General features: G+C 38.3%; 1 long non-coding RNA gene across 1 annotated transcript; it reads right to left on the bottom strand.

The window, feature by feature from the left end:
• Positions 1 to 492: 492 nt before the first annotated feature.
• Positions 493 to 10,903, bottom strand: LOC138843688 (uncharacterized). Its single transcript, XR_011378623.1, has 3 exons — positions 10,751 to 10,903; positions 4,359 to 4,486; positions 493 to 1,091 (listed from the first exon to the last, which is right to left on the bottom strand). It is a non-coding gene; the product is annotated as an uncharacterized lncRNA (long non-coding RNA).
• Positions 10,904 to 24,297: the final 13,394 nt, after the last annotated feature.

Raw genomic sequence — 24,297 nt, forward strand, 5'->3', positions numbered from 1 at the left:
AATATTGTCATCATTCTGTGACAAAGTCTAAATAAATTATGTAGAGTCTCACAGAATATTTGAGAACTGAGAACATGTCAGTGGGGCAGAATGCCCTCTCTCATACCTTTCCTTCAGTGTTATTCCCTAACCAAAATCTGCCATAGTCCACCAGGCTCAGAGCCCTCAGGCTCCACTTTTAGTTGAAAGCAGAAACTAGGAGCAACTTGGACACAGCTGGAAGGAAAAGAGCCTTGGCTTCTGACTCTGCTATGCCATAATTGGAAATGGAAGAGTAACCTTGCAATCTGATTGCCTTCAAGATGAGAATGAATGTCTGCCCTACAACAAAGGGACGACCTTAGCGGAGTGGGACAGTTTATTTGCCATGCTGGGAGTCCTGTGATCTACAAACATCATTGCCACATTTTACATTTGTTTTTTGAAAAAGGGGACTTAATCTGCAGCACCTAAGGGTTGCATGAGGGGTTTCACCAAAGTTTTAGATTATGCCAATAAGGTCTTCCTACTTGTTTTGATAAGCAAAGGAAAGCATCTTAAGTACATTAGAATATTCATGAAGTAAGCATTGAAAAGAGATAGTATGCATTAAACCAATACAGCCTTGAATTTTTGGAAGACTTTTGCTAACTGGTTCAGATGATCGGCACCGAAAGGATTTTGTATTTGTGTGTAAGTTGCACTCTACACTTCCTCTGGTTTCTCCAGAGGTCTGGAACCAATAAACATATTGTTCATTTTTAACAGTCATTCATTTATAAAGTTCATTTTTAAAAATTTTTAGATTTTTGTGTGGCTGGTTTTTTTTAATTTTTTAAAATGTGAGAGAAACACAGGGAGACACACACAGAGAAATAGAGAGAGAGAGAGAGAGAGAGAGAGAGAGAGCGCGCATTACCACCTGTTGGATCACTGCGGAGTTTCACAGTTGCTTGCAGTGCTTGGGGTTGGGCCAGGCCAAAGCTGAGAGTCAGGAACTCAACCCAGATCTCCCACATGAGTGGCAGAAACACAATCACTTGAGCCGTCGTCACTGCCTTCCATGATCTGCATCAGCAGGAAGCCAGAGTCAGGAGCTGCAGCTGGGCACTCTGACGTGGAACACAGCATCTTAATCAGTGTCCTGAATATGAGGCTAAATACTTGTCCCGTATTTGGCCACTCTTTAAGCAACATCTTTTTTTTTTCAACTTTTATTTAATAAATATAAATTTCCAAAGTACAACTTTTGGATTATAGCAGCTTTTCCCCCCATCCTCCGTCCCACCCGCAACCATCCCATCTCCCACTCCCTCTCCCATCCCATTCTTCATCACGATTCATTTTCAAATATCTTTATATACAGAAGAGCAACTTAGTATATACTAAGGAAAGATTTCAACAGACTGCACCCACACAGACTCACAAAGTATAGAGTACTGTTTGAGTAGTAGTTTTACCATTAATTTGCATAGTACAACACATTAAGGACAGAGATCCTACACGGGGAGTAGGTGCACAGTGACTCCCATTGTTGATTTAACAATTGACACTCTTATTGATGACTTCAGTAATCACCTAAGCCTCTTGTCATGAGCTGCCAAGGCTATCGAAGCCTCTTGAGTTCGCCAACTCAGATCTTACTTAGACAAGGCCATAGTCAAAGTGGAAGTTCTCTCCTCCCTTCAGAGAAAGGTACCTTCTTCTTTGATGGCCCATTCTTTCCACTGGGATCTCACTCACAGAGATCTTTCATTTTTCATTTAGGTTTTGTTTTTTTTTTTTTTTTTTTTTTTTTTTTTTTTTTTTTTTGCCAGAGTGTCTTGGCTTTCCATGCCTGAGAAACTCTCATGGGCTTTTTTAGCCAGATCCAAATGCCTTAAGGGCTGATTCTGAGGCCGGAGTATTGTTTAGGACATCTGCCATGCTATGAGTCTGCTGTGTATCCCATTAAGCAATATCTTGCTAAATCCTTACAGCATGTCATCAAGCCTCAAGATACATTTGGATTTTGCTGTAATAAAACCTATCAACTCATAGAAAAACAAAATGAGTTGGGAAAAATAGAACACTAATAGGTTAGAATTATGAAACACCTCATGAATCATATAGTCAAAACATGTACAGGGGGAAATTTTAAAAAACATTTTATTAATATAAAGAGAACAGTTTGTATGCATTCCATAAGTACAGCTCCAAGAAGACAACCACACTTCCCTCACTCCCCTGCTCCCCATGCCCCTATCTCCTTCCTCTCCATCAGTTTTTGCAAAGACATACTTTTAATCTACTCTATATTCACACGCTTAATTTGCTACTAATCATAATATTCAATAAGTTAAAAATAGGAAGACCACAGTTCACATGAGTATAAACAAGTGCTGAATCATAAAACACATGTACTATTTGTCCTTTTTGAGACTGGCTTATTTCACTAAGCATGATGGTTTCTAGTTGCTTCTGGTTCATTGCGAGAGACAGGATTTCCTTCTTTTTTAATTGCTGAGTAATAGTTCACAATGTTATATACACCACATTTTTTTATCCAGTCATCAGTTGATGGACATCTGCACTGATTCCGTATGTTAGCTATGGTGAATTGTGCTGCAATGAACATGCGAGTACAGATAACTCTTTCATCTGCTGATTTCATTTCATTGTGGTAAGTTCCCAGGAGTGGGATGGCCGGGTCATATGGTAGATCTATTTTCAGATCTCTGAGGAATCCCCATACTGTCTTCCACAGTGGCTGTACTAATTTGCATTCCCACCAACAATGAATTAGGGTACATTTTCCCCCACATTTTCGCCAGCATGTATTGTTTCTCGATTTTTGGATGATGGCCATTCTAACTGGGGTGATGTGAAATTTTACATTTTGGGGATGGGGTAGAAATTGAGATCCAGAGAAGTTAAGTGCCTTTCCCTAAGTCACACAACATTCAGTGACAGAACTGGAGCTGTAATGGAGATCTGCAGCCTCTGAGAACTATCTCTGTATCATTATTCTTTCTGTTCACTTTTGGTTCTTTGGTTCATGTCTATTCTTTGGTTTACTCGAAGTTAATAACGCAATATTTCCTTTTCTGTACCTGCTGTTGGGTAGTCACCTATAGATTTGAATTTCCGTCACACTGCCTCCCAGAGGGGCTACCTTCATTACTCTGTGGCCTGTCTAGTGTGCAGACATCTTAACATCATCAACCTGTAGCCTGAGGGAGCTTCAGACCATTAACATGTTTCAGTCTCCCAGTCTCACCCTCTATAGAGTGAATTCAGAGAACACTGATGATAGTGTGTAATAGTAACACCGAGGGAGAACCTCCATCCCACTGCCAAGATCCATAGTCACACATGTGGTAAAGAGCCTGGATTTAAAGTCTTGGAACCCAGACATTATCTTCATCACATACCATCTTCTCAAGGGTGCAGAATCTTAAGACTGAGTTATCTACTAAGCTGTGAGCTCTGAAGATGAATATTAAATTAGGATTTGGAAAGAAAAGTGTGCTCCTTCACAGAAAAAACACTTTTATTTTAACATTTAATTACAAAACTGTCCCACAGAAAAGCTTTGAGTTTGTTACTACTAGAAACTGAGCCATCCATGCTAGGGCTGTGGTCGAATTGCGGGTCCCACCCAAGCCGTCCACCAGCCTCCTCAGGTAATTGACTGACCTTACTAAGGTTGACTGAGCTGAACTTTGAGATGGTCCCAGGTGTTCAGTGGCTGCGCTCCTGAAGGTGGATGTAGGGAAAGGATATTATTTGTAAAGGCAAAAGGGCGCCAGCCCTTCCTGACAAGAATTTTCAAGGAAATCTCTCAGTTGCAAAAGCTGGCAATGTTTAGTGAGAACAATTTTACATCTACCTGAAGAAAATGTCAACGAAGTTTCCATTTATTTCGAACTGTTGTGAGAGATATTGAATTATTGTGCAGAAGAAATATTTTCCTTTACCCACCAAGAAGATTGCAACAATCTTCCAAAATGGAGAATGTCTTGTAACCAAGCACATAGATCAAAAATTGATTTTTATGAGCTCCCAGAATTTGTACATATTTTGACACTATTCATTTTATAGCCTTATTCCATTACCTTGACAGAAGAAAATACTTGTCTGCTTCTAAACCTAGATTCTAGCTAATTTTAAATGTATCTATAGTTTAAATATAGGAAAGAAAAATATACCCTAGTACTTTATTCTTGTTGATCCATGGCAATAACTGATTTGTTTGATTAATGACTATATCGTATCCAATGTTTTAAATGTCTTTTATCTGCCAATTGTCATGCCAAAATACTGGAACATTCTAAGGGTCTTAATTCTTATCTTCTCAAGGTTTTAAGGAAGAAAGAGGCAGGAATAATCCCCTTTACCTCTGATGGCAGTCGCAGTAGATCCTCTTCATCGTCCCAGCATGGAGGGAAAAACATTCTCAGCAAGTGAAATTTCCACAGAACATGAAGTGTAGACACAGTGTATGGGCTTCTCGAGACAACACTTCCTTAAAAAATAGGAAAAAAATTTAAAAAGCCTTCTTAAGTAAAGGTTAAAATAATAGAGAAAATGGAGATAAAAATAAAACACAAGAAAGCAGACATACAAGACCGTGGGTGGCAGAAGTCTAGAAGCAGCATAATGACCAATTTGTAATGCATTATGAAAAGATTTTACCTCATGATAAATTAGTCATAGGAGAAAGTACCACCCATATCATAAGTAGTGAAAGCTAATATCCTCTCTAATTTATTTATTTTTGCCTTTTTTTCTTGTTTTTTTTTTTTTGTGTGTGTGTGTGTGTGCAGTATTTGGCCCAAAATGTGAGAGTGGTTCAACATATCCTAGATTTATTTTTTCAAAGAGCTATCAGGCAAAGGGGTAGATAGGAGTGTTTATGATATGGTCTTCCCTATGATTCTTGCAAGATGGCTGCAAATCAAAGGTTCTCTCACTGTTGGGTCTGATCCCAGACACTACACCAACTTCTGGAAAAATAGATAGGAAATATGGCCAGAGACCATGGTTGACCATAAGATGGCTTTTCCCACAGTGTCTCTTTGGCCTCCAGTATTAGACGCAAAGCTGTATACTTTTCACTTCCATAAGACATGATCTCTGCACAGACTTGTAAATTTCCAGGATGTGTATTTATTTACCACTTTCAGGCAAAGTGGAAAACAAGGTAAACTCACTTCACCAACCACACTTTTTATCATCAGTTCAGGAACACATTTGAATTTAGTGTTTTGATTGGCTTCAGGGACATTGATGTTAAGGGTAGAAGGGATAAGGCAGATCAACAGACTCTTTTAACTAGAAAGAACATTAGACCACATCACATTGCCATTATGGTTTTAGAAACGTGGGCAAGTTTCTTAACTTCTCTGAGCACCTGTGAGACTGACTTGCAGGGTTGATTTCATAATTAACTGTGATATATCTGATACATAGTAGGAATTTTATAAATGATGACAATTACTAATATGCATGCCAACCTAATAGGATAAATTTTAAAAGAAATATTTTCATACCTGTTTTCAACTCTTGGGACATCTCACAATAGCTAGTAGCAAAAAATCATTACAACCAAAATCTTCCTGTCCAGACCCAAGGCATTCAGTACTTCAGGTGTTGTGTGCTTAGGATAATGTCCTAACACATCTCATAGCTTTCAGCAACTTTCATCTCTTCCCATTCATTTGTCCACGCCTTATATCATCTTTGTCCATGAAAATAAGTCTCAGCTCTTCAACATGGAATTTGAGGGTCTCTAAAAATCTCAGACCCACCTACCTTATCAACATTTGGCACTGTTCAGTATGTATTCCATGCTGTTTATGGAGCCCAATATGGAACAGTCCAAGGATGTATTTTTAGGTACCACATGTTTTGGTTACAGCCAAATTCATACCGGAATGTCTTCTACCTTTTCTTCATGCTTCCAGACCTGATGTTCCCATTACTGTGCTTAATGTGCTAAATTAAGTTCAGTGTTTTAATTGTATTCCTTAGAGAGACTTTTGACTAAAAACAGCCAGCAAAATTCTCATTTATATCTGACTATTATGAAAGATATTGAATTATTCTGCAGAATTTTTTTTCTTACTTGCCAAAAGTTAAAATGTGTCTCATTCTGAAGGTTTAGTCTGACAAGTTAGTTAACATTTCTTTCATTCAGGAATCTAGCCAAGGCTCTAAGCACAACACATGAGCCAATGTATTCCTCATGGAATTTTAATTACAGGGATGTCCAAGAATATGAATAAAGTGAGTCTAGAACCTGGTTAGCCAGACTACCCTGACCCATTTATGCATAGAATATAGCCCAAAGGGCATGGGCTGCCTCCAGTTTCTCCAGAGTTTATGCTGTCAGTGCTATTTAAGCAGCAATGGAGAAAGATGGATCACCTCTTTCTAGAGAAGGCAGGTGAAATTATCTACCCCCTATAGAAACAAGAGAAGCCAGGAAATGAGCATTCCTTCTTAATAGTGACCCTATAATTGGATTATGGAACTGGGTATTACATGAAATGTTCTCTCTGTTTTGGCTAAAGCACAAAAAATAACAAGTGTTCCATTTAAAAATGAGATTTGAGGTTTGAAAAAACTAGCATGGCAGAAAGTTAATTTTATAGGCCCTGAGATGAGAACACACCTTTACAAATGAAAAAAGTGAGTGGAGATGGAGAATTTGAGGTTATAGATATTAGAGGAAGATCTGATACCCACCCACTGTTTCAAGTCTAAAGACAAGGCATTGTAACACGGTGGGTAAAGCTGCCACCTGAGATGCCAACCTCCCATTTAGAGCACCGGTTTGTGTTTTGGCTGCTGTACTTCCAGTCCAGCTCCCTCCTGGGAAAAGCAACAGAAGATGGCCGAGGTGTTTGGGCCCCTGCCACCCATGTGGGAAACCTGGATGAAGCTCCTGGCTCCTGGCTCCTGGCTATGGCCTGGCTTAGCCCTAGCCATTGCAGGCATCTGAGGAGTGAATCAACAGATGAAAGTTCTCTCTCTCTCTCTCTCTCTCTCTAACTCTAACTCTTTCAAGTAAATAAATAAATCTTCAAAAAAATAAATAAAGATGGGTTTTAAAGGACAACTGGAAGGATTTAATGTCTGTCCTTGGCTGTTTGGGGTATACAGTGGGCTGGTGCTTTGATTCTTGCTTGGAAAACCTGAAATATAAGAGGTGAACTGGCAGGTCTCTTTGTGGAAGAGTGAAAGGAAGTTTTTGCTGAGTTGGGACAGCTATGTAGACGAGTAATTTAGGTGGGATGACGAATGGGAAAGAGAAGGCAATAAATGCGTGAAAGTTTCCATTTGGGCCAAATATGGCCTAATGAGTAAAGGAGCAGTTGTCTAGGGTCACCTCACGTCCTGGTCTAGAAAGCTACCCAAAGTACAAATAATCCCATCAGAGGTAAGTCAGCAGTCTCACCAGATTACTAGTCTCAGTGGCAACAATAGATGCCTTAACTGGACTTTGTGACTCAAGTTGTGATACTCAGTGGGACAGGACATTGGCATTGCTAACCAAGAATGAAATTAAGATGTCATAGGTCCTTACTGAGTTTTCATCCCGGGGAAGGGGAGGTGAGAGTGCTACAGAGCTCATTTTAAGGGGCTCTAAGAACAATCTGTACTGCTTTGAGAGTCTATCCCCTGGCCATGTTTGTTTCAGTGAAGTGCTCTGAGTTATTTTATATTTTTTTAAAAATTTACTATGCATTGTATTCACTGGAAAGGCAGAAGAGAGTTTCCATGGGATGATTTACTCCCCAAACACCTGCAATGGGCAGGGCTGGCCCAGCCATAGCTAGGAATGAGGAACTCAGTCCAGCTCTCCCACATGGGTGGCAGGGACCCAGCTATTTGAACCATCACCTATACTAGGAGGGGGTTGGAATCAGAAGTAGAGATAGGACTAAAACCCAGACACTCCAGTATGGGTCATGAGAGTCCCAAGAAGCATCTTAACTGCTATGCCAAATTCCTGTCTCTAGAACTATTTTATGTGCTTCTCTACCCACCCCGGTATCCCTGACAGTAGCTACTCTTTTTACTTTTTGTATTCTTGGTACATAGCCTACTAATGGGTATATCGTTAGCATAATACAAGGTAGGATACCATGACTACCAGGTAAGAGGTAAAGAGAATTATGAGACTGTGGATGACAGAGGGACTGCATCCTATTGGATAGACTGAGAAAACTTCAAGAGCATGATCATATGGTAGGTACTTCAGAAAGTTAATGGGAAAATGGAATTAAAAGATAAATCTATTTTGGTGTGAAAAACTGAAATTGTATTTATGAAGAGATTTTTAAAAGGTCATGTGAAATGCATATTATGAAAAAGATGCATGGATTTCAGTTTTTTGGCATCAAAATAAACTGATATTTCAGCTCCAAAGTCCATGAACTGTTTGAAATTCCCTCACATGACATGACCATATTAAGATTCATATAAGTCCACTAGATAAATATTTGGATCACCAGAATTCGAGAGAGATGATAATAGCGAAAGAAAAAGTATAGAGATCCAGTGGCCTCCAGAGATCCATGCTGTGGATGATAACATGAAGATATGTATTATCATTTTATAGTAATGAGAATAGAGAGCAAGAGGACAGCCGTAATGAGACTGGCGATGCCAAGGCCATCAAACTGCTGGCAGGTCCTGAGACAGGAACAGATGAAGCTTCACTGAGGAGCGTACACTGGGAAACGCACCAGAAGTCCATCAAGGGCTCTGCCACAGGTGTGATCCAGAAGCGGAAGCCAAATCAGGAGAGAGCAGTGTCCACCTGTAATTTTTAGAATGGGTTTTATTTCCCAGATACAAAGGGATTCTGCTTCTCCATTCATCAGTTTTTGGGAGCAAAACAGAATTGTTTCACCCTCATACCAGGAGTTAAAGATAAAACCATGAGAACAAATGACTCATCTGAATTACAGAGAGGAAGCAAATCAGAAAAGAATGAAAATGGAAAGATGAGTTTGGCTGAGTCAGACTACTTGGGTTAACTAAGATGAATACTTCCTTACCTGTGCATAGTTGAGACCCCAAGCTCCCTAACCCTGCTACAAACCTTGTTTTGTTCATCAAATGGTTGGTGTTTGTATCTTATAGATATGGATGCTACCTCAGATGACAGTAGGATGGTGAAATCTTTTGGGGGGAAATGTCCTTAATTCTCCTAATTAGTGGAACCAGAAACATTTCAATGAAGTGGCTCAATAGAGACCTTTGAAATGTCTATGTTTAGAAGTTACCTTCTATCACAAACAGCTCAGGATATTATTTGTTAACACTTCAGGATGATTTAGAGAGAAGCAATTTATATAAGACTGAGAAAATGAAAAGCAAAATAAAATGTGAAGGCTCTGAGGGCCAAAAGGCTTTAGGCATGAAGTAGAAATGTCATCTCCTTTTCATGTTGCAGTGAATCTGCCCTGGGAACGTTCAATACAGACTGCAGTGCCAAAAGGAAAACATAAATCACTACAAAACTAAGAAATAAAAATGTGTTGAATGACTATTTTGTGCTATATCCTCCATAACTTACTTCATTAAATCTCCACAAAAGCCCTATGAGGGATTATTAATATTATATCATTAAAGAAAGTGAGTCTCAAATAGGTTAAATAAATATTCACAGCATTATATGTCATTGAAACAAGTTTCAAATACGGAAATGTCCAAAGCAAAGACCTTGCTTTTTGCTCAAAACTAGGTAGTTATGTGTGTATGAAGAGCAAGCAAGCAAGGGACTAGAAAAACAGAAGTCATCCACATGATGTTTTATTGAAGAAAAATAATTTTTGCAACACTAAAATAAAGATACATATTGAGTTATCTTAAAACTGATGAATAAACTTAAGAAATGTACTGAAGTTAAATGTGGTAGATTAGAAAACTTTACTGAAGAATTTTAAATAAGGCTTGATTTATTGGAAGATGGTGTTATGCAGATTCCACTTCTTATTTGAAATAATATAATTTGTTCAAAAATCAAAAGCAGTGAATTTTTTCTAAACTTGTTATATTGAAGTTTCCATACAGCAGAAAATGCTGAAAAAGAGGCAAAAAAAATGTGTTGAGGAAGAGTGGTAGAAAGGAATTTTTTCAAGTTCATTTTAAATATGTTTTAAGCTACAATAATTAGAATTATGCAAGAAAAATTCAAAAGAAAAAATGAAAATTGCAAGTGTCTATTAGCTCTCTATATAAGTGTTATTTTCTTAGTGCCTCACCTTTCTTCACTGAAACTATGAAAGTACTAAGATAGAGAGAATAGGTGAATATTTACATATTCTTGGAGTGTAACCAGGTTCTTTAACTAAGACACTCAAGGTACTGATAACCAATTTTTCTGCATAAACATTTAAAACATCTGCTTGTTCCAAATTTGACAAATAGAATGAAAATGCAAGTAACACATGGAAAAATTATATTAGTAACATGTGCTGAACAAAGCATAATTTCTTTTCCATAAAAAACTATTACATGTAAGAGAAATACTAATTTAAATATGGACAAAGGAATGAAAAAGAAAATTCTTACACAGAAAAATTGACATTGTATATGTAAAAAATTCAATCTCAGTAATAATAATTGAAAATTAAAATGATATCAAATTGACAAAGTAACATACAACATTGCTAAAAGTTACATATAACACAGCATGAGTTACGTATAAAGAAGTAGAATTTTTGTCAAGAATAAGCTGGCAACATGAATTAAAGATTTTAAATGTGCTTACCTTTTGACCCAGGAATTTCACACTTCTAGAAACTGGTCATAAGGAAATAATTAGGGACAAGCAGAAAGATTTAAGTAGTAAGATAGAATAAAATGGTAATGTGCAACCTTAGCGGGAATAAGGAATGCAAGAGGAGGCACTGCAACATTTTTCTCTTGTTGATAGGGATAGAGAGAGGGGATATATGAGCTGATTATATGTAAATAAACCTCGGGTCTTTTTTTAAGGACCATCTGGAAGTGGCAGCTGCATCACATCTTCACCAAAGCTAGCAGAGGAAGTAGTAGGCTTAAGCTTCCACACAGGGACTTAGGTTAAATATAAGAAAGTATTTCCTTACAAGTAGGTTTGTAAACATTGGTATTGGATAAAGGAGGAGGTGGTACAATCACATTCCTTGGAGGACTTTACTAAAGAATCGATTTTCAACAAATTAAGAAGATTTTGGGTATATGCCAACATGAAGCAGACTTTAGAATCTAAGTTCAGATCCAGTCTCATATTTTTAATTAGACTGTAATGTTGATCAGTATAGGTTTACATTTTGTGTATAAATTTATATTAGAGTTAATAGTCATTTCATCCCATGAAAATAATACCTAGAATTTATTCTTTATTGCCCAAATGTAATTCAATAAGAATTAGGGCGGGGAATTCATCTTCAACCCACCAGCTGCCATACGTTACATAACCCAAGCAATATTTGAAATCCTTCGGGTGATCTTGGCTTTTCCCTGAAAGCTGTGAGTATGAAAGCAATTTATCAGCTCCCTGAGAGGTCAAAAGATATTCCAAGTCCACTTTTAAGTTTCAGGGGGAGTAAACTTTTGCATTTACATAACCCATTCAGGTTTACTATAATCATTATCGTTATTATTGTACTTTGGCTGAACACTGAAGGGTAGGTTTCTAAGAAATACTAGGCACAATTCTGTTAGAGTGTGGACTCAGTCACTGTGAAGGTCTGACATAAAGGGAAAATTTCACAAATATGGAAAAAAGATTTGTACATGATCAAGAAAAAAGTCGGATATCAAAACTGTGTTACAGAAATAGATTACCGCTAAGTCAATTCTAATCACTTTTCAAGGCAGCACAGATACACTTACTAAGGAAAAAATGAGCCTAAGGAAAAAGAATATAAATTGCTTCTATGGAAAGTAGAAGGGATATTACTGTATTATTTACAGCTTAGAGAATCATATTTTCATATTTAATAAACTTCAAATATTCTCATTTTTCAAACAAACAAAATCTGGCATTGTTTCTCCAGTTGCATCATAACTAGATGCCACAAAATAAGGAATTTTGTAATGACTACCTAGTGATTATGTCTATCTGTAGATTTTTCCAAACAGGAAAGAAAAAACTAAAATGAGCACTAGTTAAAAAAAAATATCAGCAGAGCGCAGCCCTTCCAAAGGAAAAAAAGCCTGTGCATTTGTGGCTTCCCAGGCTCATTTGACCCAGTTTGCTTAATTTATTTTCAAGTAATGCTCAGCTGTAGTGTTTCTTTAAGTCCTAAACTTTATAATTTGCCTAGCCTTTTAAAATTCACTTTTACTTCTATTTCTGGACCACAGCTTGGTTTATCTCACTCAGAAATCCAGATACCTGGTACATCAGGATCTTTTTTTTTTTTTTTTTTTTTTTTTGACAGGCAGAGTTAGACAGTGAGAGAGAAAGACTGAGAGAAAGGTCTTCCTTCCATTGGTTCACCCCGCAAATGGCCACTAGAGCCAGTGCGCTGCACCAGTCTGAAGCTGGGAGCCAGGTGCTTCCTCCTGGTCTCCCATGCGGGTGCAGGTGCCCAAGCATTTGGGCCATCCTCCACTGCCTTCCCGGGCCACAGCAGAGAGCTGGACTGGAAGAGGAGCAACCAGGACGAGAACCCGGCGCCCATATGGGATGCCAGTGCTGCAGGTGGAGGATTATCCAAGTGAGCCGTGGTGCCAGCCCCATCAGGATCTTTTCTAACTACATATCACCCCTATTTGGGCTTCAGGAAAATTTTGCTCCTCCAGTTGCCTGAACTCAACTTGACAATATTCTTCAAATCACATACTCTCCCTTCTAAACACATAAAATAATTCTAAGTATTTATGATTCTATTTTTCAAAATCTCCTCCATTTTTGCCTCCCTGGCAGGTAAACAATACATTTTTGTTTCTTCCAAGCCTTTGTGCTGACATTCTCTAGGTACTCCACAGTTTTCAGCTCAAGTCCTTTCCTACATCAATCTGACTCTGGTTTTCCCTGTCAGAGCTTCATCCCTAATGTCTGCAGTTGTATCTTAAGGATCTCAAGTGTACACATATTCTCTTCTCAAACAGTTTATCATGGTAACTGTCATACAACAACTTAGAACATTTAAGCATGACTCAAAAGCACTGTGGATTTTCAATCTATACACTTCTTTTCAAGATTTGCTGCAAGTGTCTGCAAATAATAACTGATAGAATTAAAAAAGGAGAGAATGATCCTGCATGGGAAGCAGGATACACAGCAGACTCATAGAACGGTAAATGCCCTAAACAGCACTCTGGCCTCAGAATCAGCCCTTAAGGTATTCAGATCTGGCTAAAAAAGCCCATTATAGTATTTCAGGCATGGAAAGCCAAGACACTCTGGCAAAAAAGAAAAAAGACCTAAATGAAAGATCTCTGTGAGTGAGAGCCCAGCAGAAAGAATGGGCCTTCAAAGAAGGAGGTACCTTTCTCTGAAGGGAGGAGAGAACTTCCACTTTGACTATGGCCTTGTCTAAATAAGATCAGAGTTTGTGAACTCAAGAGGCTTCCATAGCATTGGAAGCTCATGACAAGAGGCTTAGGTGATTACTGATGTCATCAATAAGAGTGTCAATTGTTAAATCAACAAATCGAGTCACTGTGTACCTAATCTCCATGTAGGATCTCTGTCCTTAATGTGTTGTACTATGAGAATTAATGGTAAAACTACTACTCAAACTACTCTATACTTTGTGTGTCTGTGTGGGTGCAATCTGTTGAAATCTTTCCTTAGTATATACTAAGTTGATCTTCTGTATATAAAGATAATTAAAAATGAATCTTGATGAATGGGATGGGAGTGGTAGATGGGATGGTTGTAGGTGGGAGGGAGGTTATGGGGGGAAAAGCCGCTATAATTCAAAAAGTTGTACTTTGGAAATTTATATTTATTAAATAAAAGTTGAAAAAAAAGATTTGCTGTACCATCATCCCAAATATTTTATCTTTTTGATGAGAATTCAAGAGAATTACTATGGCAAGAATTTCAACCAGAGGAATATGTTGTAAGTCTTAATCTTATATAAGCATTTACCTATTATACAAATACTGATAAAAATTGAGTGTCTATTCTTCAGATAGTAAATTGGAAGAAATATAAAATAAGTCCCAGGTAGAAAACAATTTATTCGACAAGAGTAATTATAAGTAGTTCATTAGAAGTTAAGGACAACAATAAACCAACGTTCTTTAAAATCTTGATTTTTGTTTTTGATGCTAATATGTGCTGCAAAAAATAAAATACATTCTGACTCCTGGCAGTGAGGACTGTCGAGGAATATAATTCTGGCCAATAAGATGTCAATGGGAGCAAGTGTTTAGTGTAGTGATTAAGATGTAGCTTGAAAAGGCTTCATCCCAAATTGGAGTATCGGGGTTGAGGCCTGATGCTGTTCCCAATTCCAGTTTCCTGCTGATGTACACCCTAGGAGGCAACAGGAGATGGCTCAAGTAGTTGGGCTCCAGCCACCCATGAGGAAGACTTGGATTGAGTTCCTGGCTCCCAGCTTCAGCCTGGACCAGCCACAGCGCTTGTGGACATTTGGAGAGGGATCCAGTGGACAGGAGATGTCTGTGTCTCAGTCTCTGTCTTTCTCTATGTCTCTCTTTTAAATGTTAAAAAGTATTAAAAGATGTAAATGGAAATCACTGGTGAGGCTTCCAGGACAGCTTTGTAAAAAGAGCTGACTCCACTGGCAGGAGTTCTTTGTTGCTTGAACTTCACCTTCTTTTCTAGCTAGATTCTGGCCACCAAGTTCATGGAGGCAAGAAGCTTCTGGAACATCATGAGGAAGAGAGGATATACTTGGTATATTTGGGAGTTGGGGAATATGATCCAAGGGCCTGTATCCCTGACATTATTCATACCATCATACTATATTTGACTTACCCATATCTAGACTCCTTTTACATGAGAAGAAAGTTAACTTCTCTTTTCTTTTTATATTAGCACATAATAATTTTACGTATTTCTGGGGCAGTGTATGAGTTTTGATACATGTTTGTGATGACTTTGGCATACCAGTAAAGACATTGGTATGCTTGAATTCGATACTTATGTCTGACTCCTGATTCCAGCTTCCTGATCACAGATTCTGAGAAGCAGTGGTAGTTAACTCCACTAGCTGTGTTCCTGCCACCCAGGAAGGAGACCTGGGTTGCATTCTTGGCTCCTGGATCTGGCCTCAACTCAGTGTGAGTTGTGGCAGGTATTTGAGAGTGAAGCAATGGATGGTAACTAGCTTGTTCTCTCTGGATCTGTCTTTATCTTAGTGCTACTTTATAATGAGAACATTGAAGGCCCTTTCTGCAATTTTGAAACATCATATATGATACAATCTTGCTAAATATAACCACAGCTCTGTGTAATAGTATACCAAAGCTTACTTCTCCTAACTAGCTGTGACTCTGGACCTTTTAACTGTTCTCATTGGTCCTCTCCAATACCCTTCTAAGTCTCTGGTATTCATTATCCTACTGTCCTTCTATGAGCTCAGTATTTCAGATTCCATGTTTGAATGAGATCATACAGCATTTGTTTTTCTGTGCCTGGATTATTTAAGTGAGCATCATGTCCTTAGATTCATCGATGTTGCCTCAGCCAACAAGATTCCATTCTTTTTATAAATGCCTGGTACTCATATTCCATTGTGTATATATACCTCATTTTCTTTACCCATTTGCTGTTGATGAACACTTAGAATGATTCTATGTCCTGGCTATTGTGAATAGTGTTGCAATAAACAGGTGTATTCAGATATCTCTTCAACATAATGATACCATTTCCTTGAGACCCACTCACTTTGTGTCATTTTATATAAGTCTCTATGTCTGTATGTCCAAAATAATTTTCACTGACATAGGAAAAGTCTAATATGACATTTTAAACAAATAAATGTATTTCCAGAAATGGTGTTCATCATGGAGAAAATGACTTTCATTTGGAGTAAGCTTAAATTTTCAGATGCAACTTAATATTTTTTCTTAAGTGCATATGCTGCTTTGGGTCTGTTCTATATGATATGAAGGTACAAAATGATCCTGCAGGGTTTTTTTTCTCCTTATGCAGTCTGTTGGTCCATAAGTTTGCTTAAAGAAGAAGAGAAAACTGATTGGAGATCTCAGGTCAATGTCCAAATCTTATACTTATTTACTGTCAAAGCTTTAGTATAGTTTCTCTATTACTTAAACCTATCAAATATTTTTTACCTAGGAACCTTTTAGTTAAGGAATATAAACTCATGCACTTCATACATACTTTAGAAACATAATGATTCTTCCCACCCTACCCTCCCTCCTGCTCCTATTCCTATTCCTATGTTTTTACTAACACCTGTTTTTCAATTAACTCTATACAGAAAAATTAACCCTATTTTAAGTAAAGAGATCAATCAACAAATAGTATAAAAGAAAAGAAAACTGTTCCTTAACAGTCAAGACAAGGACTGTTCAAAATCATTGCATCTCAAAGTGCCAATTTCACTACTATAGATTATCTTTCAGGTACTGTATTAGTTATAAGAGATTAGGGAGAGCATATGGTATTTGTATTTTGGGGGCTTGATTATTTCACTAAGTATAATATTTTCCAGTTGCATCCATTTTGTTGCAAATGACACTTTTTGTTTCATTTTTTAACCACTATGTAATATTCTATGGTGTACATATACCATAATTTCTTTATCCATTCTTCAGTTGATGGACATCTGAGTTGATTCCAAATATTACCTATTGTGAATTGAGCTTCAGTAAACATGAGGATACAGATAACTCTTTCATATGCTTATTTCATTTCCTTTGAGTAAATTCCCAGGAGTGGGATGGCTAGGTCATATGGTAGGTCTATATACGGATTTCTGAGGTATCTCCATATTGTCTTCCACAATGGCTGTAAATGATCTTTCTTTCTTTTCTTTCTTTCTTTTTTTTTTTTTTTTTTTTTTTTTTACAGGCAGAGTTAGTGAGAGAGAGAGAGACAGAGAGAAAGGTCTTCCTTCCATTGGTTCACCCCTCAAATGGCCACTATGGCCGGCGCTGTGCCGATCCAAAGCCAGGAGCCAGGTGCTTCCTCCTGGTCTCCCATGTGCCTATGTTCATCAGGGAAATTGGTTTATAGTTTTCTTTCTCTGTTGTAGCTATCTCTGGTTTAGGGATTCAGGTGATGCTAACTTCATAGAAGGAGTTTGGGAGGATTTCTCCTTCTCAACTGCCTTGAATAGCTTGAGAATAATTGGAGTTAGTTCTTTAAATGTTGGGTAGAATTCAGCAGTGAAGCCATCAAGTCCTGGGCTTTTCTTTGTTGGAGGCTCTTTATTATTGATTAAATCTCAGTATTGGTTATTGGTCTGCTTAGGTGTTCTGATCTTCCTGGCTCAATTTTGGTGGGTTAGATGAGTCCAAGAATCCATTACTTCCAGGTTTCCCAATTTGTTGGCATACAGGTCTTTGTAGTGATTTTGAACAATTCTTTTTATTTCTGTGGTATTTGTAACATTTCTTTTTCATCTCTGATTTTAGTAATTTGGGTCTTCTCTCTTTCTGGTTAGTTGGGCCAATGGTGTATCAATTTTGTTAAAACCAGCTCTTTTTTTCTGGTGTTTTGTATTTTTTTGCTTCCATTTTGTTTATTCTCTAATTTTAATTATTTATTTCCTCCTACTAATTTTGGGTTTGGTTTCTTGTTGTCTTTCTAGGTCCTTGAGATGCATTGATATCTAATTTGTATGGTGCCTTTCCAATTTCTTAATGTAAGCACCAATTGCTGTAAACCTTCCTCTTAACATTGCTTTTTCTGTATCCCATAAGTTTTGATATGTTGTATTATCATCTTCATTTCAAGAATTTTTTTTTTATTTTGATTTCTTCTCTGACCCACTGTTCATTCAGAAGCACGTTGTTCAGTCTCTATGTGTTTGAATATGCTCTAGAGATTCTTGAGTTGTTGATTTCCAGGTTCATTGTATTGTGGTCAGAGAAGATGCATGGTATGATTTCGATTTTTTTGAATTTGCTGAGACTTGCTTTATGGCCTAGCATGTGGCCTATCCTAGAGAAAGATGCTTGAATTGGTGAGAAGAATTTGTATGTGTATTCTACAACTGTAGGATGTAAATTTCTGTAGACATCTGTTAGGTCTATTTGGTCTATAGAGTCGATTAACTCTGTGTTTCCTTGCTGATTTTCTATCTGGCTGATCTGCCCATTGTTGAAAGTGGAGTATTGAAGTCCTCCATTACTACTGTGTTGGAGTCTATGTCTCCCTTTAGATCCATTAGCATTTAAAAACCAGGTGCCCTGTAATTGGGTGCACATATATTTATTATAGTCACATCTTCCTGATGAATTTATCCCTTAATCAGCACATAGTACCCTTCTTTGCCCCTTTTAACAGTTTTTGTGTTAAAGTCTATTTTGTCTGATCGTAGGATGGCTATACTAGCTCTTTTTTCATTTCTGTGAGCCTGGAATACCTTTTCCCATCCTTTCACTTCTGTCTACCTCTATTTTTGTTGGTGAGATGTGTTTCTTATAGGCAGAGAATAGATGGGTTTCATTTTTAATTTATTTAGCCAGTCTGTGTTTTTTGACTGGAGGGTTGAGGCCATTTATATTGGCCCTGCCATTTTTCCCTAAATATTCCTATTGTTTATTTTGGAATTCCTTTGTACTTTTACTAGGAGATTTTCTGCCTGCACATTCTTTCATAATGATGGCAATGTTTCTGTGTTTTGTATATCCTTAAGCATCTTTTGTAAGGCTGGATGAATGGTGACAAGTTCTTGTAATTTCTGTTTGTTATAGAAGGTCATTATTTCACCTTCCTTCATAAATGAGAGCTTTGCTGGGTACATTATTCTGGGTTGACAGCTTTTTCTCTTAAGAATTGAACTATATCTCACCATTCTCTCATAGCCTGTAGGGTTTCTGATGAAAAGCCTGCTGTGAGTCTAGTTGGAGATCCTCTGAAAGTAATCTGGCATTTCTCTCATGTAACTTTTAGATTTTTTTTCTTTATGTTTTACAGTGGAAAGTTTGACACAATATGTTGTGGTCAAAATATTTTCTAGTCATGTCTGTTAGGAGTCCTATGTGCTTCCTTACTTGGATGTCCCTTTCTTTCTCCAAATTAGGAAAGTTTTCTATAATTATTTCACTAAAAAGTCCTTCTAATCCATTCTCTCTTTCCATGCCTTTATGAACTCCTAAGACTAGTATGTTGGATTGTTTGATAGTATCCCATAAATCTCCAACACTGTTTTTAATTTTTTTAATTTCTTCTTTTGTTGTTGGTGGTGGTGGTCTGTAAAATTTTCATAGATCTGTCTTCTAACTCCAGTATTCTTTCTTCTGCCTCACTGAGTCTATTGTTAAGGCTTTCCACCACATTTTTATTTGATCTATTAATTTCTTCATTTCTAATATTTCATTCTGACTTCTCTTTAAAATTTCAATTGCATGGGAAAAACTTTCATTCACTTCATGAATGGATTCCTTTAATTTGTGGATTTGCTTCTGATTACTTCTGAGTAATCCTATGATTATTCTTTTGAATTCCATTTCTGACATTTCATCAATCTCTTCATCTTCACATTCTAATATTGAAATGTGTTGTGTTCATGTGGTGGGGAGGAGGAGGTGGAAGGGGGATCTTCCCTGTCTTCCCTATTCTTGTTTAATGAATTTCAGCTTTTATGTTTAGGCATCTATGGAGATACTTGTTAGTTTTTTTTTTCCTCTGATGGCTTTTACCTTTGGACTATTCCTTTGTAGCTTAGTTGAGGGTCTGATCTTTCAGTGAATAACTGGAAGCATGTGCTGGGTATGGCAAGGGTGCTTTGTTCAATTCTCCAGGGTGAGGGGAGTATCCAAGGTGACACCCAAGTTGGGCATGGTAGATCTCCTATTTTATTTTTAACAGAGGGGAGGGTTCTATCAGCTCTGTTGGTATAGTCTCATCCTCACCTCCTGTCCTCCAAGATGATCAGTACCCAGGTGCTCACCCCAGTGGGTCAATATTCATACACACTGCCACAGGGACCACACAAAGGATCTGTGCAGTACTCAGTGTGAGCGCAGATCCCGTGCAGTGACCCACCCCAGGCAATCAGGGAGCCTTGAGCTTGTGGAGCTACCTGTAGCAGCTGTACAGAAACTCAGCCACACCCTGCTGTCTCCCACACAGCCACAGTGTTTCCACAGTCCCAGCACACAAGGCTCCCATACCATCGGGCACCAAGGATCCATTCTTCCCTGACAATCTGTCCCATCCACAGAAAGGCAGAGACTCTCCCAGGGCCAGCCACCTGTGGGTGCTCTACCCAGGCAGCCTAAGCCCCAGAGCCTGTGATGTTCTGGGATGCTGGGGGCACCTCACGTTCCTACATGGGTTCACAGCTCCTTGTCAGTTCTCCCAGCCAGACCTAGACGTCTCCTCTTGGTGGTTGCTGGTTGTGCGGACATAAGCTGGAGCAGCTGTTAACGTATGTCCGAATTGGCACCTGTCCTCTCAGCCAATTGCAGGGCGCTGTTGTCAGGGGGTTGGGGAGAAAAGAAATGCGCCCCTTTTTTCTCACTAGGTTGGCAGGTATACTATCCCCCACAGTATTCCAGGCAAGACTCCTGCCTGGATCTCCCTGCAGCTTCATGGCCAGTAGCTTGGGCTTCTGTAGTCTGGTCTCACCTCACTCTCCAAAGCTGATGCTGAAGCTCTTGATTGCTGGGGTCCTGTGTTGTGTCTGTACTAGTGCTGCACATCTATACCCTCCATGTAGATCCACAGCATCCCTCTAACTTCCATGGAGTTTCCACGGCAATTTTCTCCTTAACTCTTCCCTGAGACTAAATTCTGTCCACCTTTTTTTTTTAAACTTTTATTTAATGAATATAAATTTCCAAAGTACAGCTTATGGATTACAATGGCTTCCCCCCCCATAACGTCCCTCCCACCCGCAACCCTCCCCTTTCCCACTCCCTCTCCCCTTCCATTAACATCAAGATTCATTTCGATTCTCTTTATATACAGAAGATCAGTTTAGCATACATTAAGCAAAGATTTCAACAGTTTGCTCCCACACAGAAACGTAAAGTGAAAAATACTGTTTGAGTACTAGTTATAGCATTAAATCTCAATGTACAGCACACTAAGGACAGAGATCCTACATGAGGAGTAAGTGCACAGTGACTCCTGTTGTTGACTTAACAAATTGACACTCTTGTTTATGGCATCAGTAATCACCCTAGGCTCTTGTCATGAGCTGCCAAGGCTATGGAAGCCCCCTGAGTTCACCGACTCTGATCATATTTAGACAAGGCCATGGTCAAAGTGGAAGTTCTCTCCTCCCTTCAGAGAAAGGTACCTCCTTCTTTGATGACCCGTTCTTTCCACTGGGATCTCACTCACAGAGATCTTTCATTTAGGTTATTTTTTTTTCCCCAGAGTAACTTGGCTTTCCATGCCTGAAATACTCTCATGGGCTTTTCAGCCGGATCTGCATGCCTTAAGGGCTGATTCTGTCCACCTTTTTTAACTATCTTCCCCTAGAGCAATACACTCTCTCCCTATTCTGCCATCTTGGGATCCTAGTCTACCTATCAGAATGTTTATGCTCAGTGCAAACAACTGTAGAATACTCTTACCTGAATAAAATTTATTTACTAGAATAACATCAGGTGAGTTAAAGAATTGACATTAAAGTTAAATGCAATGCCAATTCTGTTCCTAATTACCCAGAATTAAATTCAATGGGTTAAATGTAGTCTTTCACAAGACTCCACTCACATTAGTCACCAAAAACAAGCTCCAGTATTCCTAGGTCACCTTCATTTCTTACCAATTAGTAAGTGATTTTGGAGGTTACCACCACGCCCTCAGGATCAGTAATTTGCTAGAATAACTCATAGAACATAGGAAAGTGTTATTATTACATTTTTATTATAAAGGATACAAATCAGAATCAGCTAAATGAAGAGATGTGCATGGCAAAGTCTGGAAGGATCCGAAATGCAAAACTTCCTACACACAAAGCTTCCATATATTCAGTATGCTTCATGCTCCCAGCACATTGATGAATAATCAGCAAACAGGTATGTTTATCCAACCTTTGGTTGTCCTAAGTTTTTGTTGGGCTTTCACTATATATAGGTTTAAATCGTTGAATTATTTTTTCTGTGATAGAACTGGATCTTCATCACTATCTCATAGTTTCCTGCACTAACTCTACACTCATACAGTTGATCTTTCTGGCATGACCAGCCTGATCCTGAATCATCACATTAACATAAGCTACATGGGGATCTGCTATGAGTTAACCATGTTAAGCAGAAACTATTAGATGTGATCTGAAGTGCCCTCCCTGATTAAAAAGACATTCCTATCACTCAGGAAATTTCAGTGGTTTGTAGGTTCCTTCCTAGTAACGAGGACAAAAACCAACCAAATGTTATGCTATTCCAGTCTCAAAAGGGGACCTCCTGGATTGGACCCTACAGCAACTTTCAACATGCCATGTTCATGAAGTGAGCTCTTTTTTGAAGAGGGGCTACATGACAACATCATTGAAGAGTCATGCTCAGGAAACTAGAAAAGACCTACCAACTGGAAAGGTTGTTTTGGGATACTCCTGCCATCCCTTTCCTGGGCCTTTCCATTGAAACTGCTGCAACCAGCATCATGTACACAATAACTGACCACATGCATACATACCATCCTCAAAATGACTGGATATTGGCTAGCTTTTTTGTGTAGAAACAATCATATGGTGAGTCAGGATGTTGGGAACACACTCTTCTTCTAAACCCTCTGTGGTCTCTCCTTATAATAATAATATGATTTGATACCCTAGCAATCTCATACAATCCAGTCACTTCCCAAAAGCCTCACCTATAAACCATAATTGGATCAAGCCTCTACCCTGATCCATCAACAATTAGCAATTAATTATGTTATCAGTTAATAGATAACAAAAGACTTTGGAGTTTAAACATCAGTGTCAGGTTGAGGAGCCAAAGGCTATTCAAAACATAACATGGGAATTCTACTCAGTCTCTCTCTGCTTAGTTCGGAGTGGACTAATTCTACTGGAAAATTACACTCTCAGTAATGGTAATAACAAAAATGAACTTTAATCTGCAGATGTCTCAGGTTTTGGTATATCCCATGAATGTTGTAACAAATTACCACAAAGTTGGTGTTCTGAAACAACAGAAATGTCGCACTCTCATAGTTCTAGATACCAGAAGACAGAAACCAGAAGTCAGAATCAGGTGCCAGCAGGACCTGCTCTTTCTGAAATTTCTAAGAGAGAATTATTCCTTGCTCCTTGCAGCCTCTGGTGGCTCTAGTTTTTCCTTGGATTGTAATTGAATAACTCTAATCTCTGCCTCCATTGCCACATGGCCTTCTCTGTATCTATTTTTACTTGCCCTATTCCTTATAAGGACACTTTTCAATGTATTTAGAGTCCACCTAGATAATCCAGATAATATCTCAGATTTACTAACTTAATTATACCTACATGGACTATTTCTTTTTTAAAATATTGTTATTGAAGGTATAAAAATTCCATGTATTTTATACATACAGATTCAGGAACATACTGACACTTTCCACCCTACCCTCTCTCCTGCCCACGCTCCTACCCTTCTTCCTCCTCCCTCTGCTATTCCCATTGTTATTTTTTACAAAGACTACAAGGACTATTTCTAAGGTTAGGTTACATTTTCAGGTTCTGGAGATAAAGAGGTAGACATATTAGGAGATGGGGGCACCAGTCAACCCAGTACAATAGGTTTCCTCACTGTTGCTGTTGCTACATCACTCCTGAGTCCAAGTTTAAGTGAATGCTGAAAGAAATGGAAGAGGAGGCTGACTGACCTCCAGGGAGTAGGTCATCATCTGCACTGGTCCATGAGCGTGAAATGGTATACTGTTTCCCAATTTTGGTTCTTTCCAAGAGTTTTATCACCTACCCTCAACCAAATACTCTAACTACTTCCAAATTTCTAACTACTACTATTAACCTTTAAACATTGGAATGTGTTCATTTCATTACTTAAGTCAAGACTTCCAGGGAAATTAGACAAGCATTACTCCCCTTTAGGAATATCACTGAAGAAAGCAGTGCAATAAGATCATCTAAGTCTATGAGTGCTAGTCCTAGGAAATCAGAAAGAAGCATTTGTAAAATAGAATATATCTGTCTGTCTACCTACCTACCTACCTACCTACCTATGTATCTAGTTTGGCCACTAACGAGTCATTGG

The sequence above is a fragment of the Oryctolagus cuniculus genome, chromosome 9, assembly GCF_964237555.1.
Source record: "Oryctolagus cuniculus chromosome 9, mOryCun1.1, whole genome shotgun sequence".
Lineage (NCBI taxonomy): Eukaryota > Metazoa > Chordata > Mammalia > Lagomorpha > Leporidae > Oryctolagus > Oryctolagus cuniculus.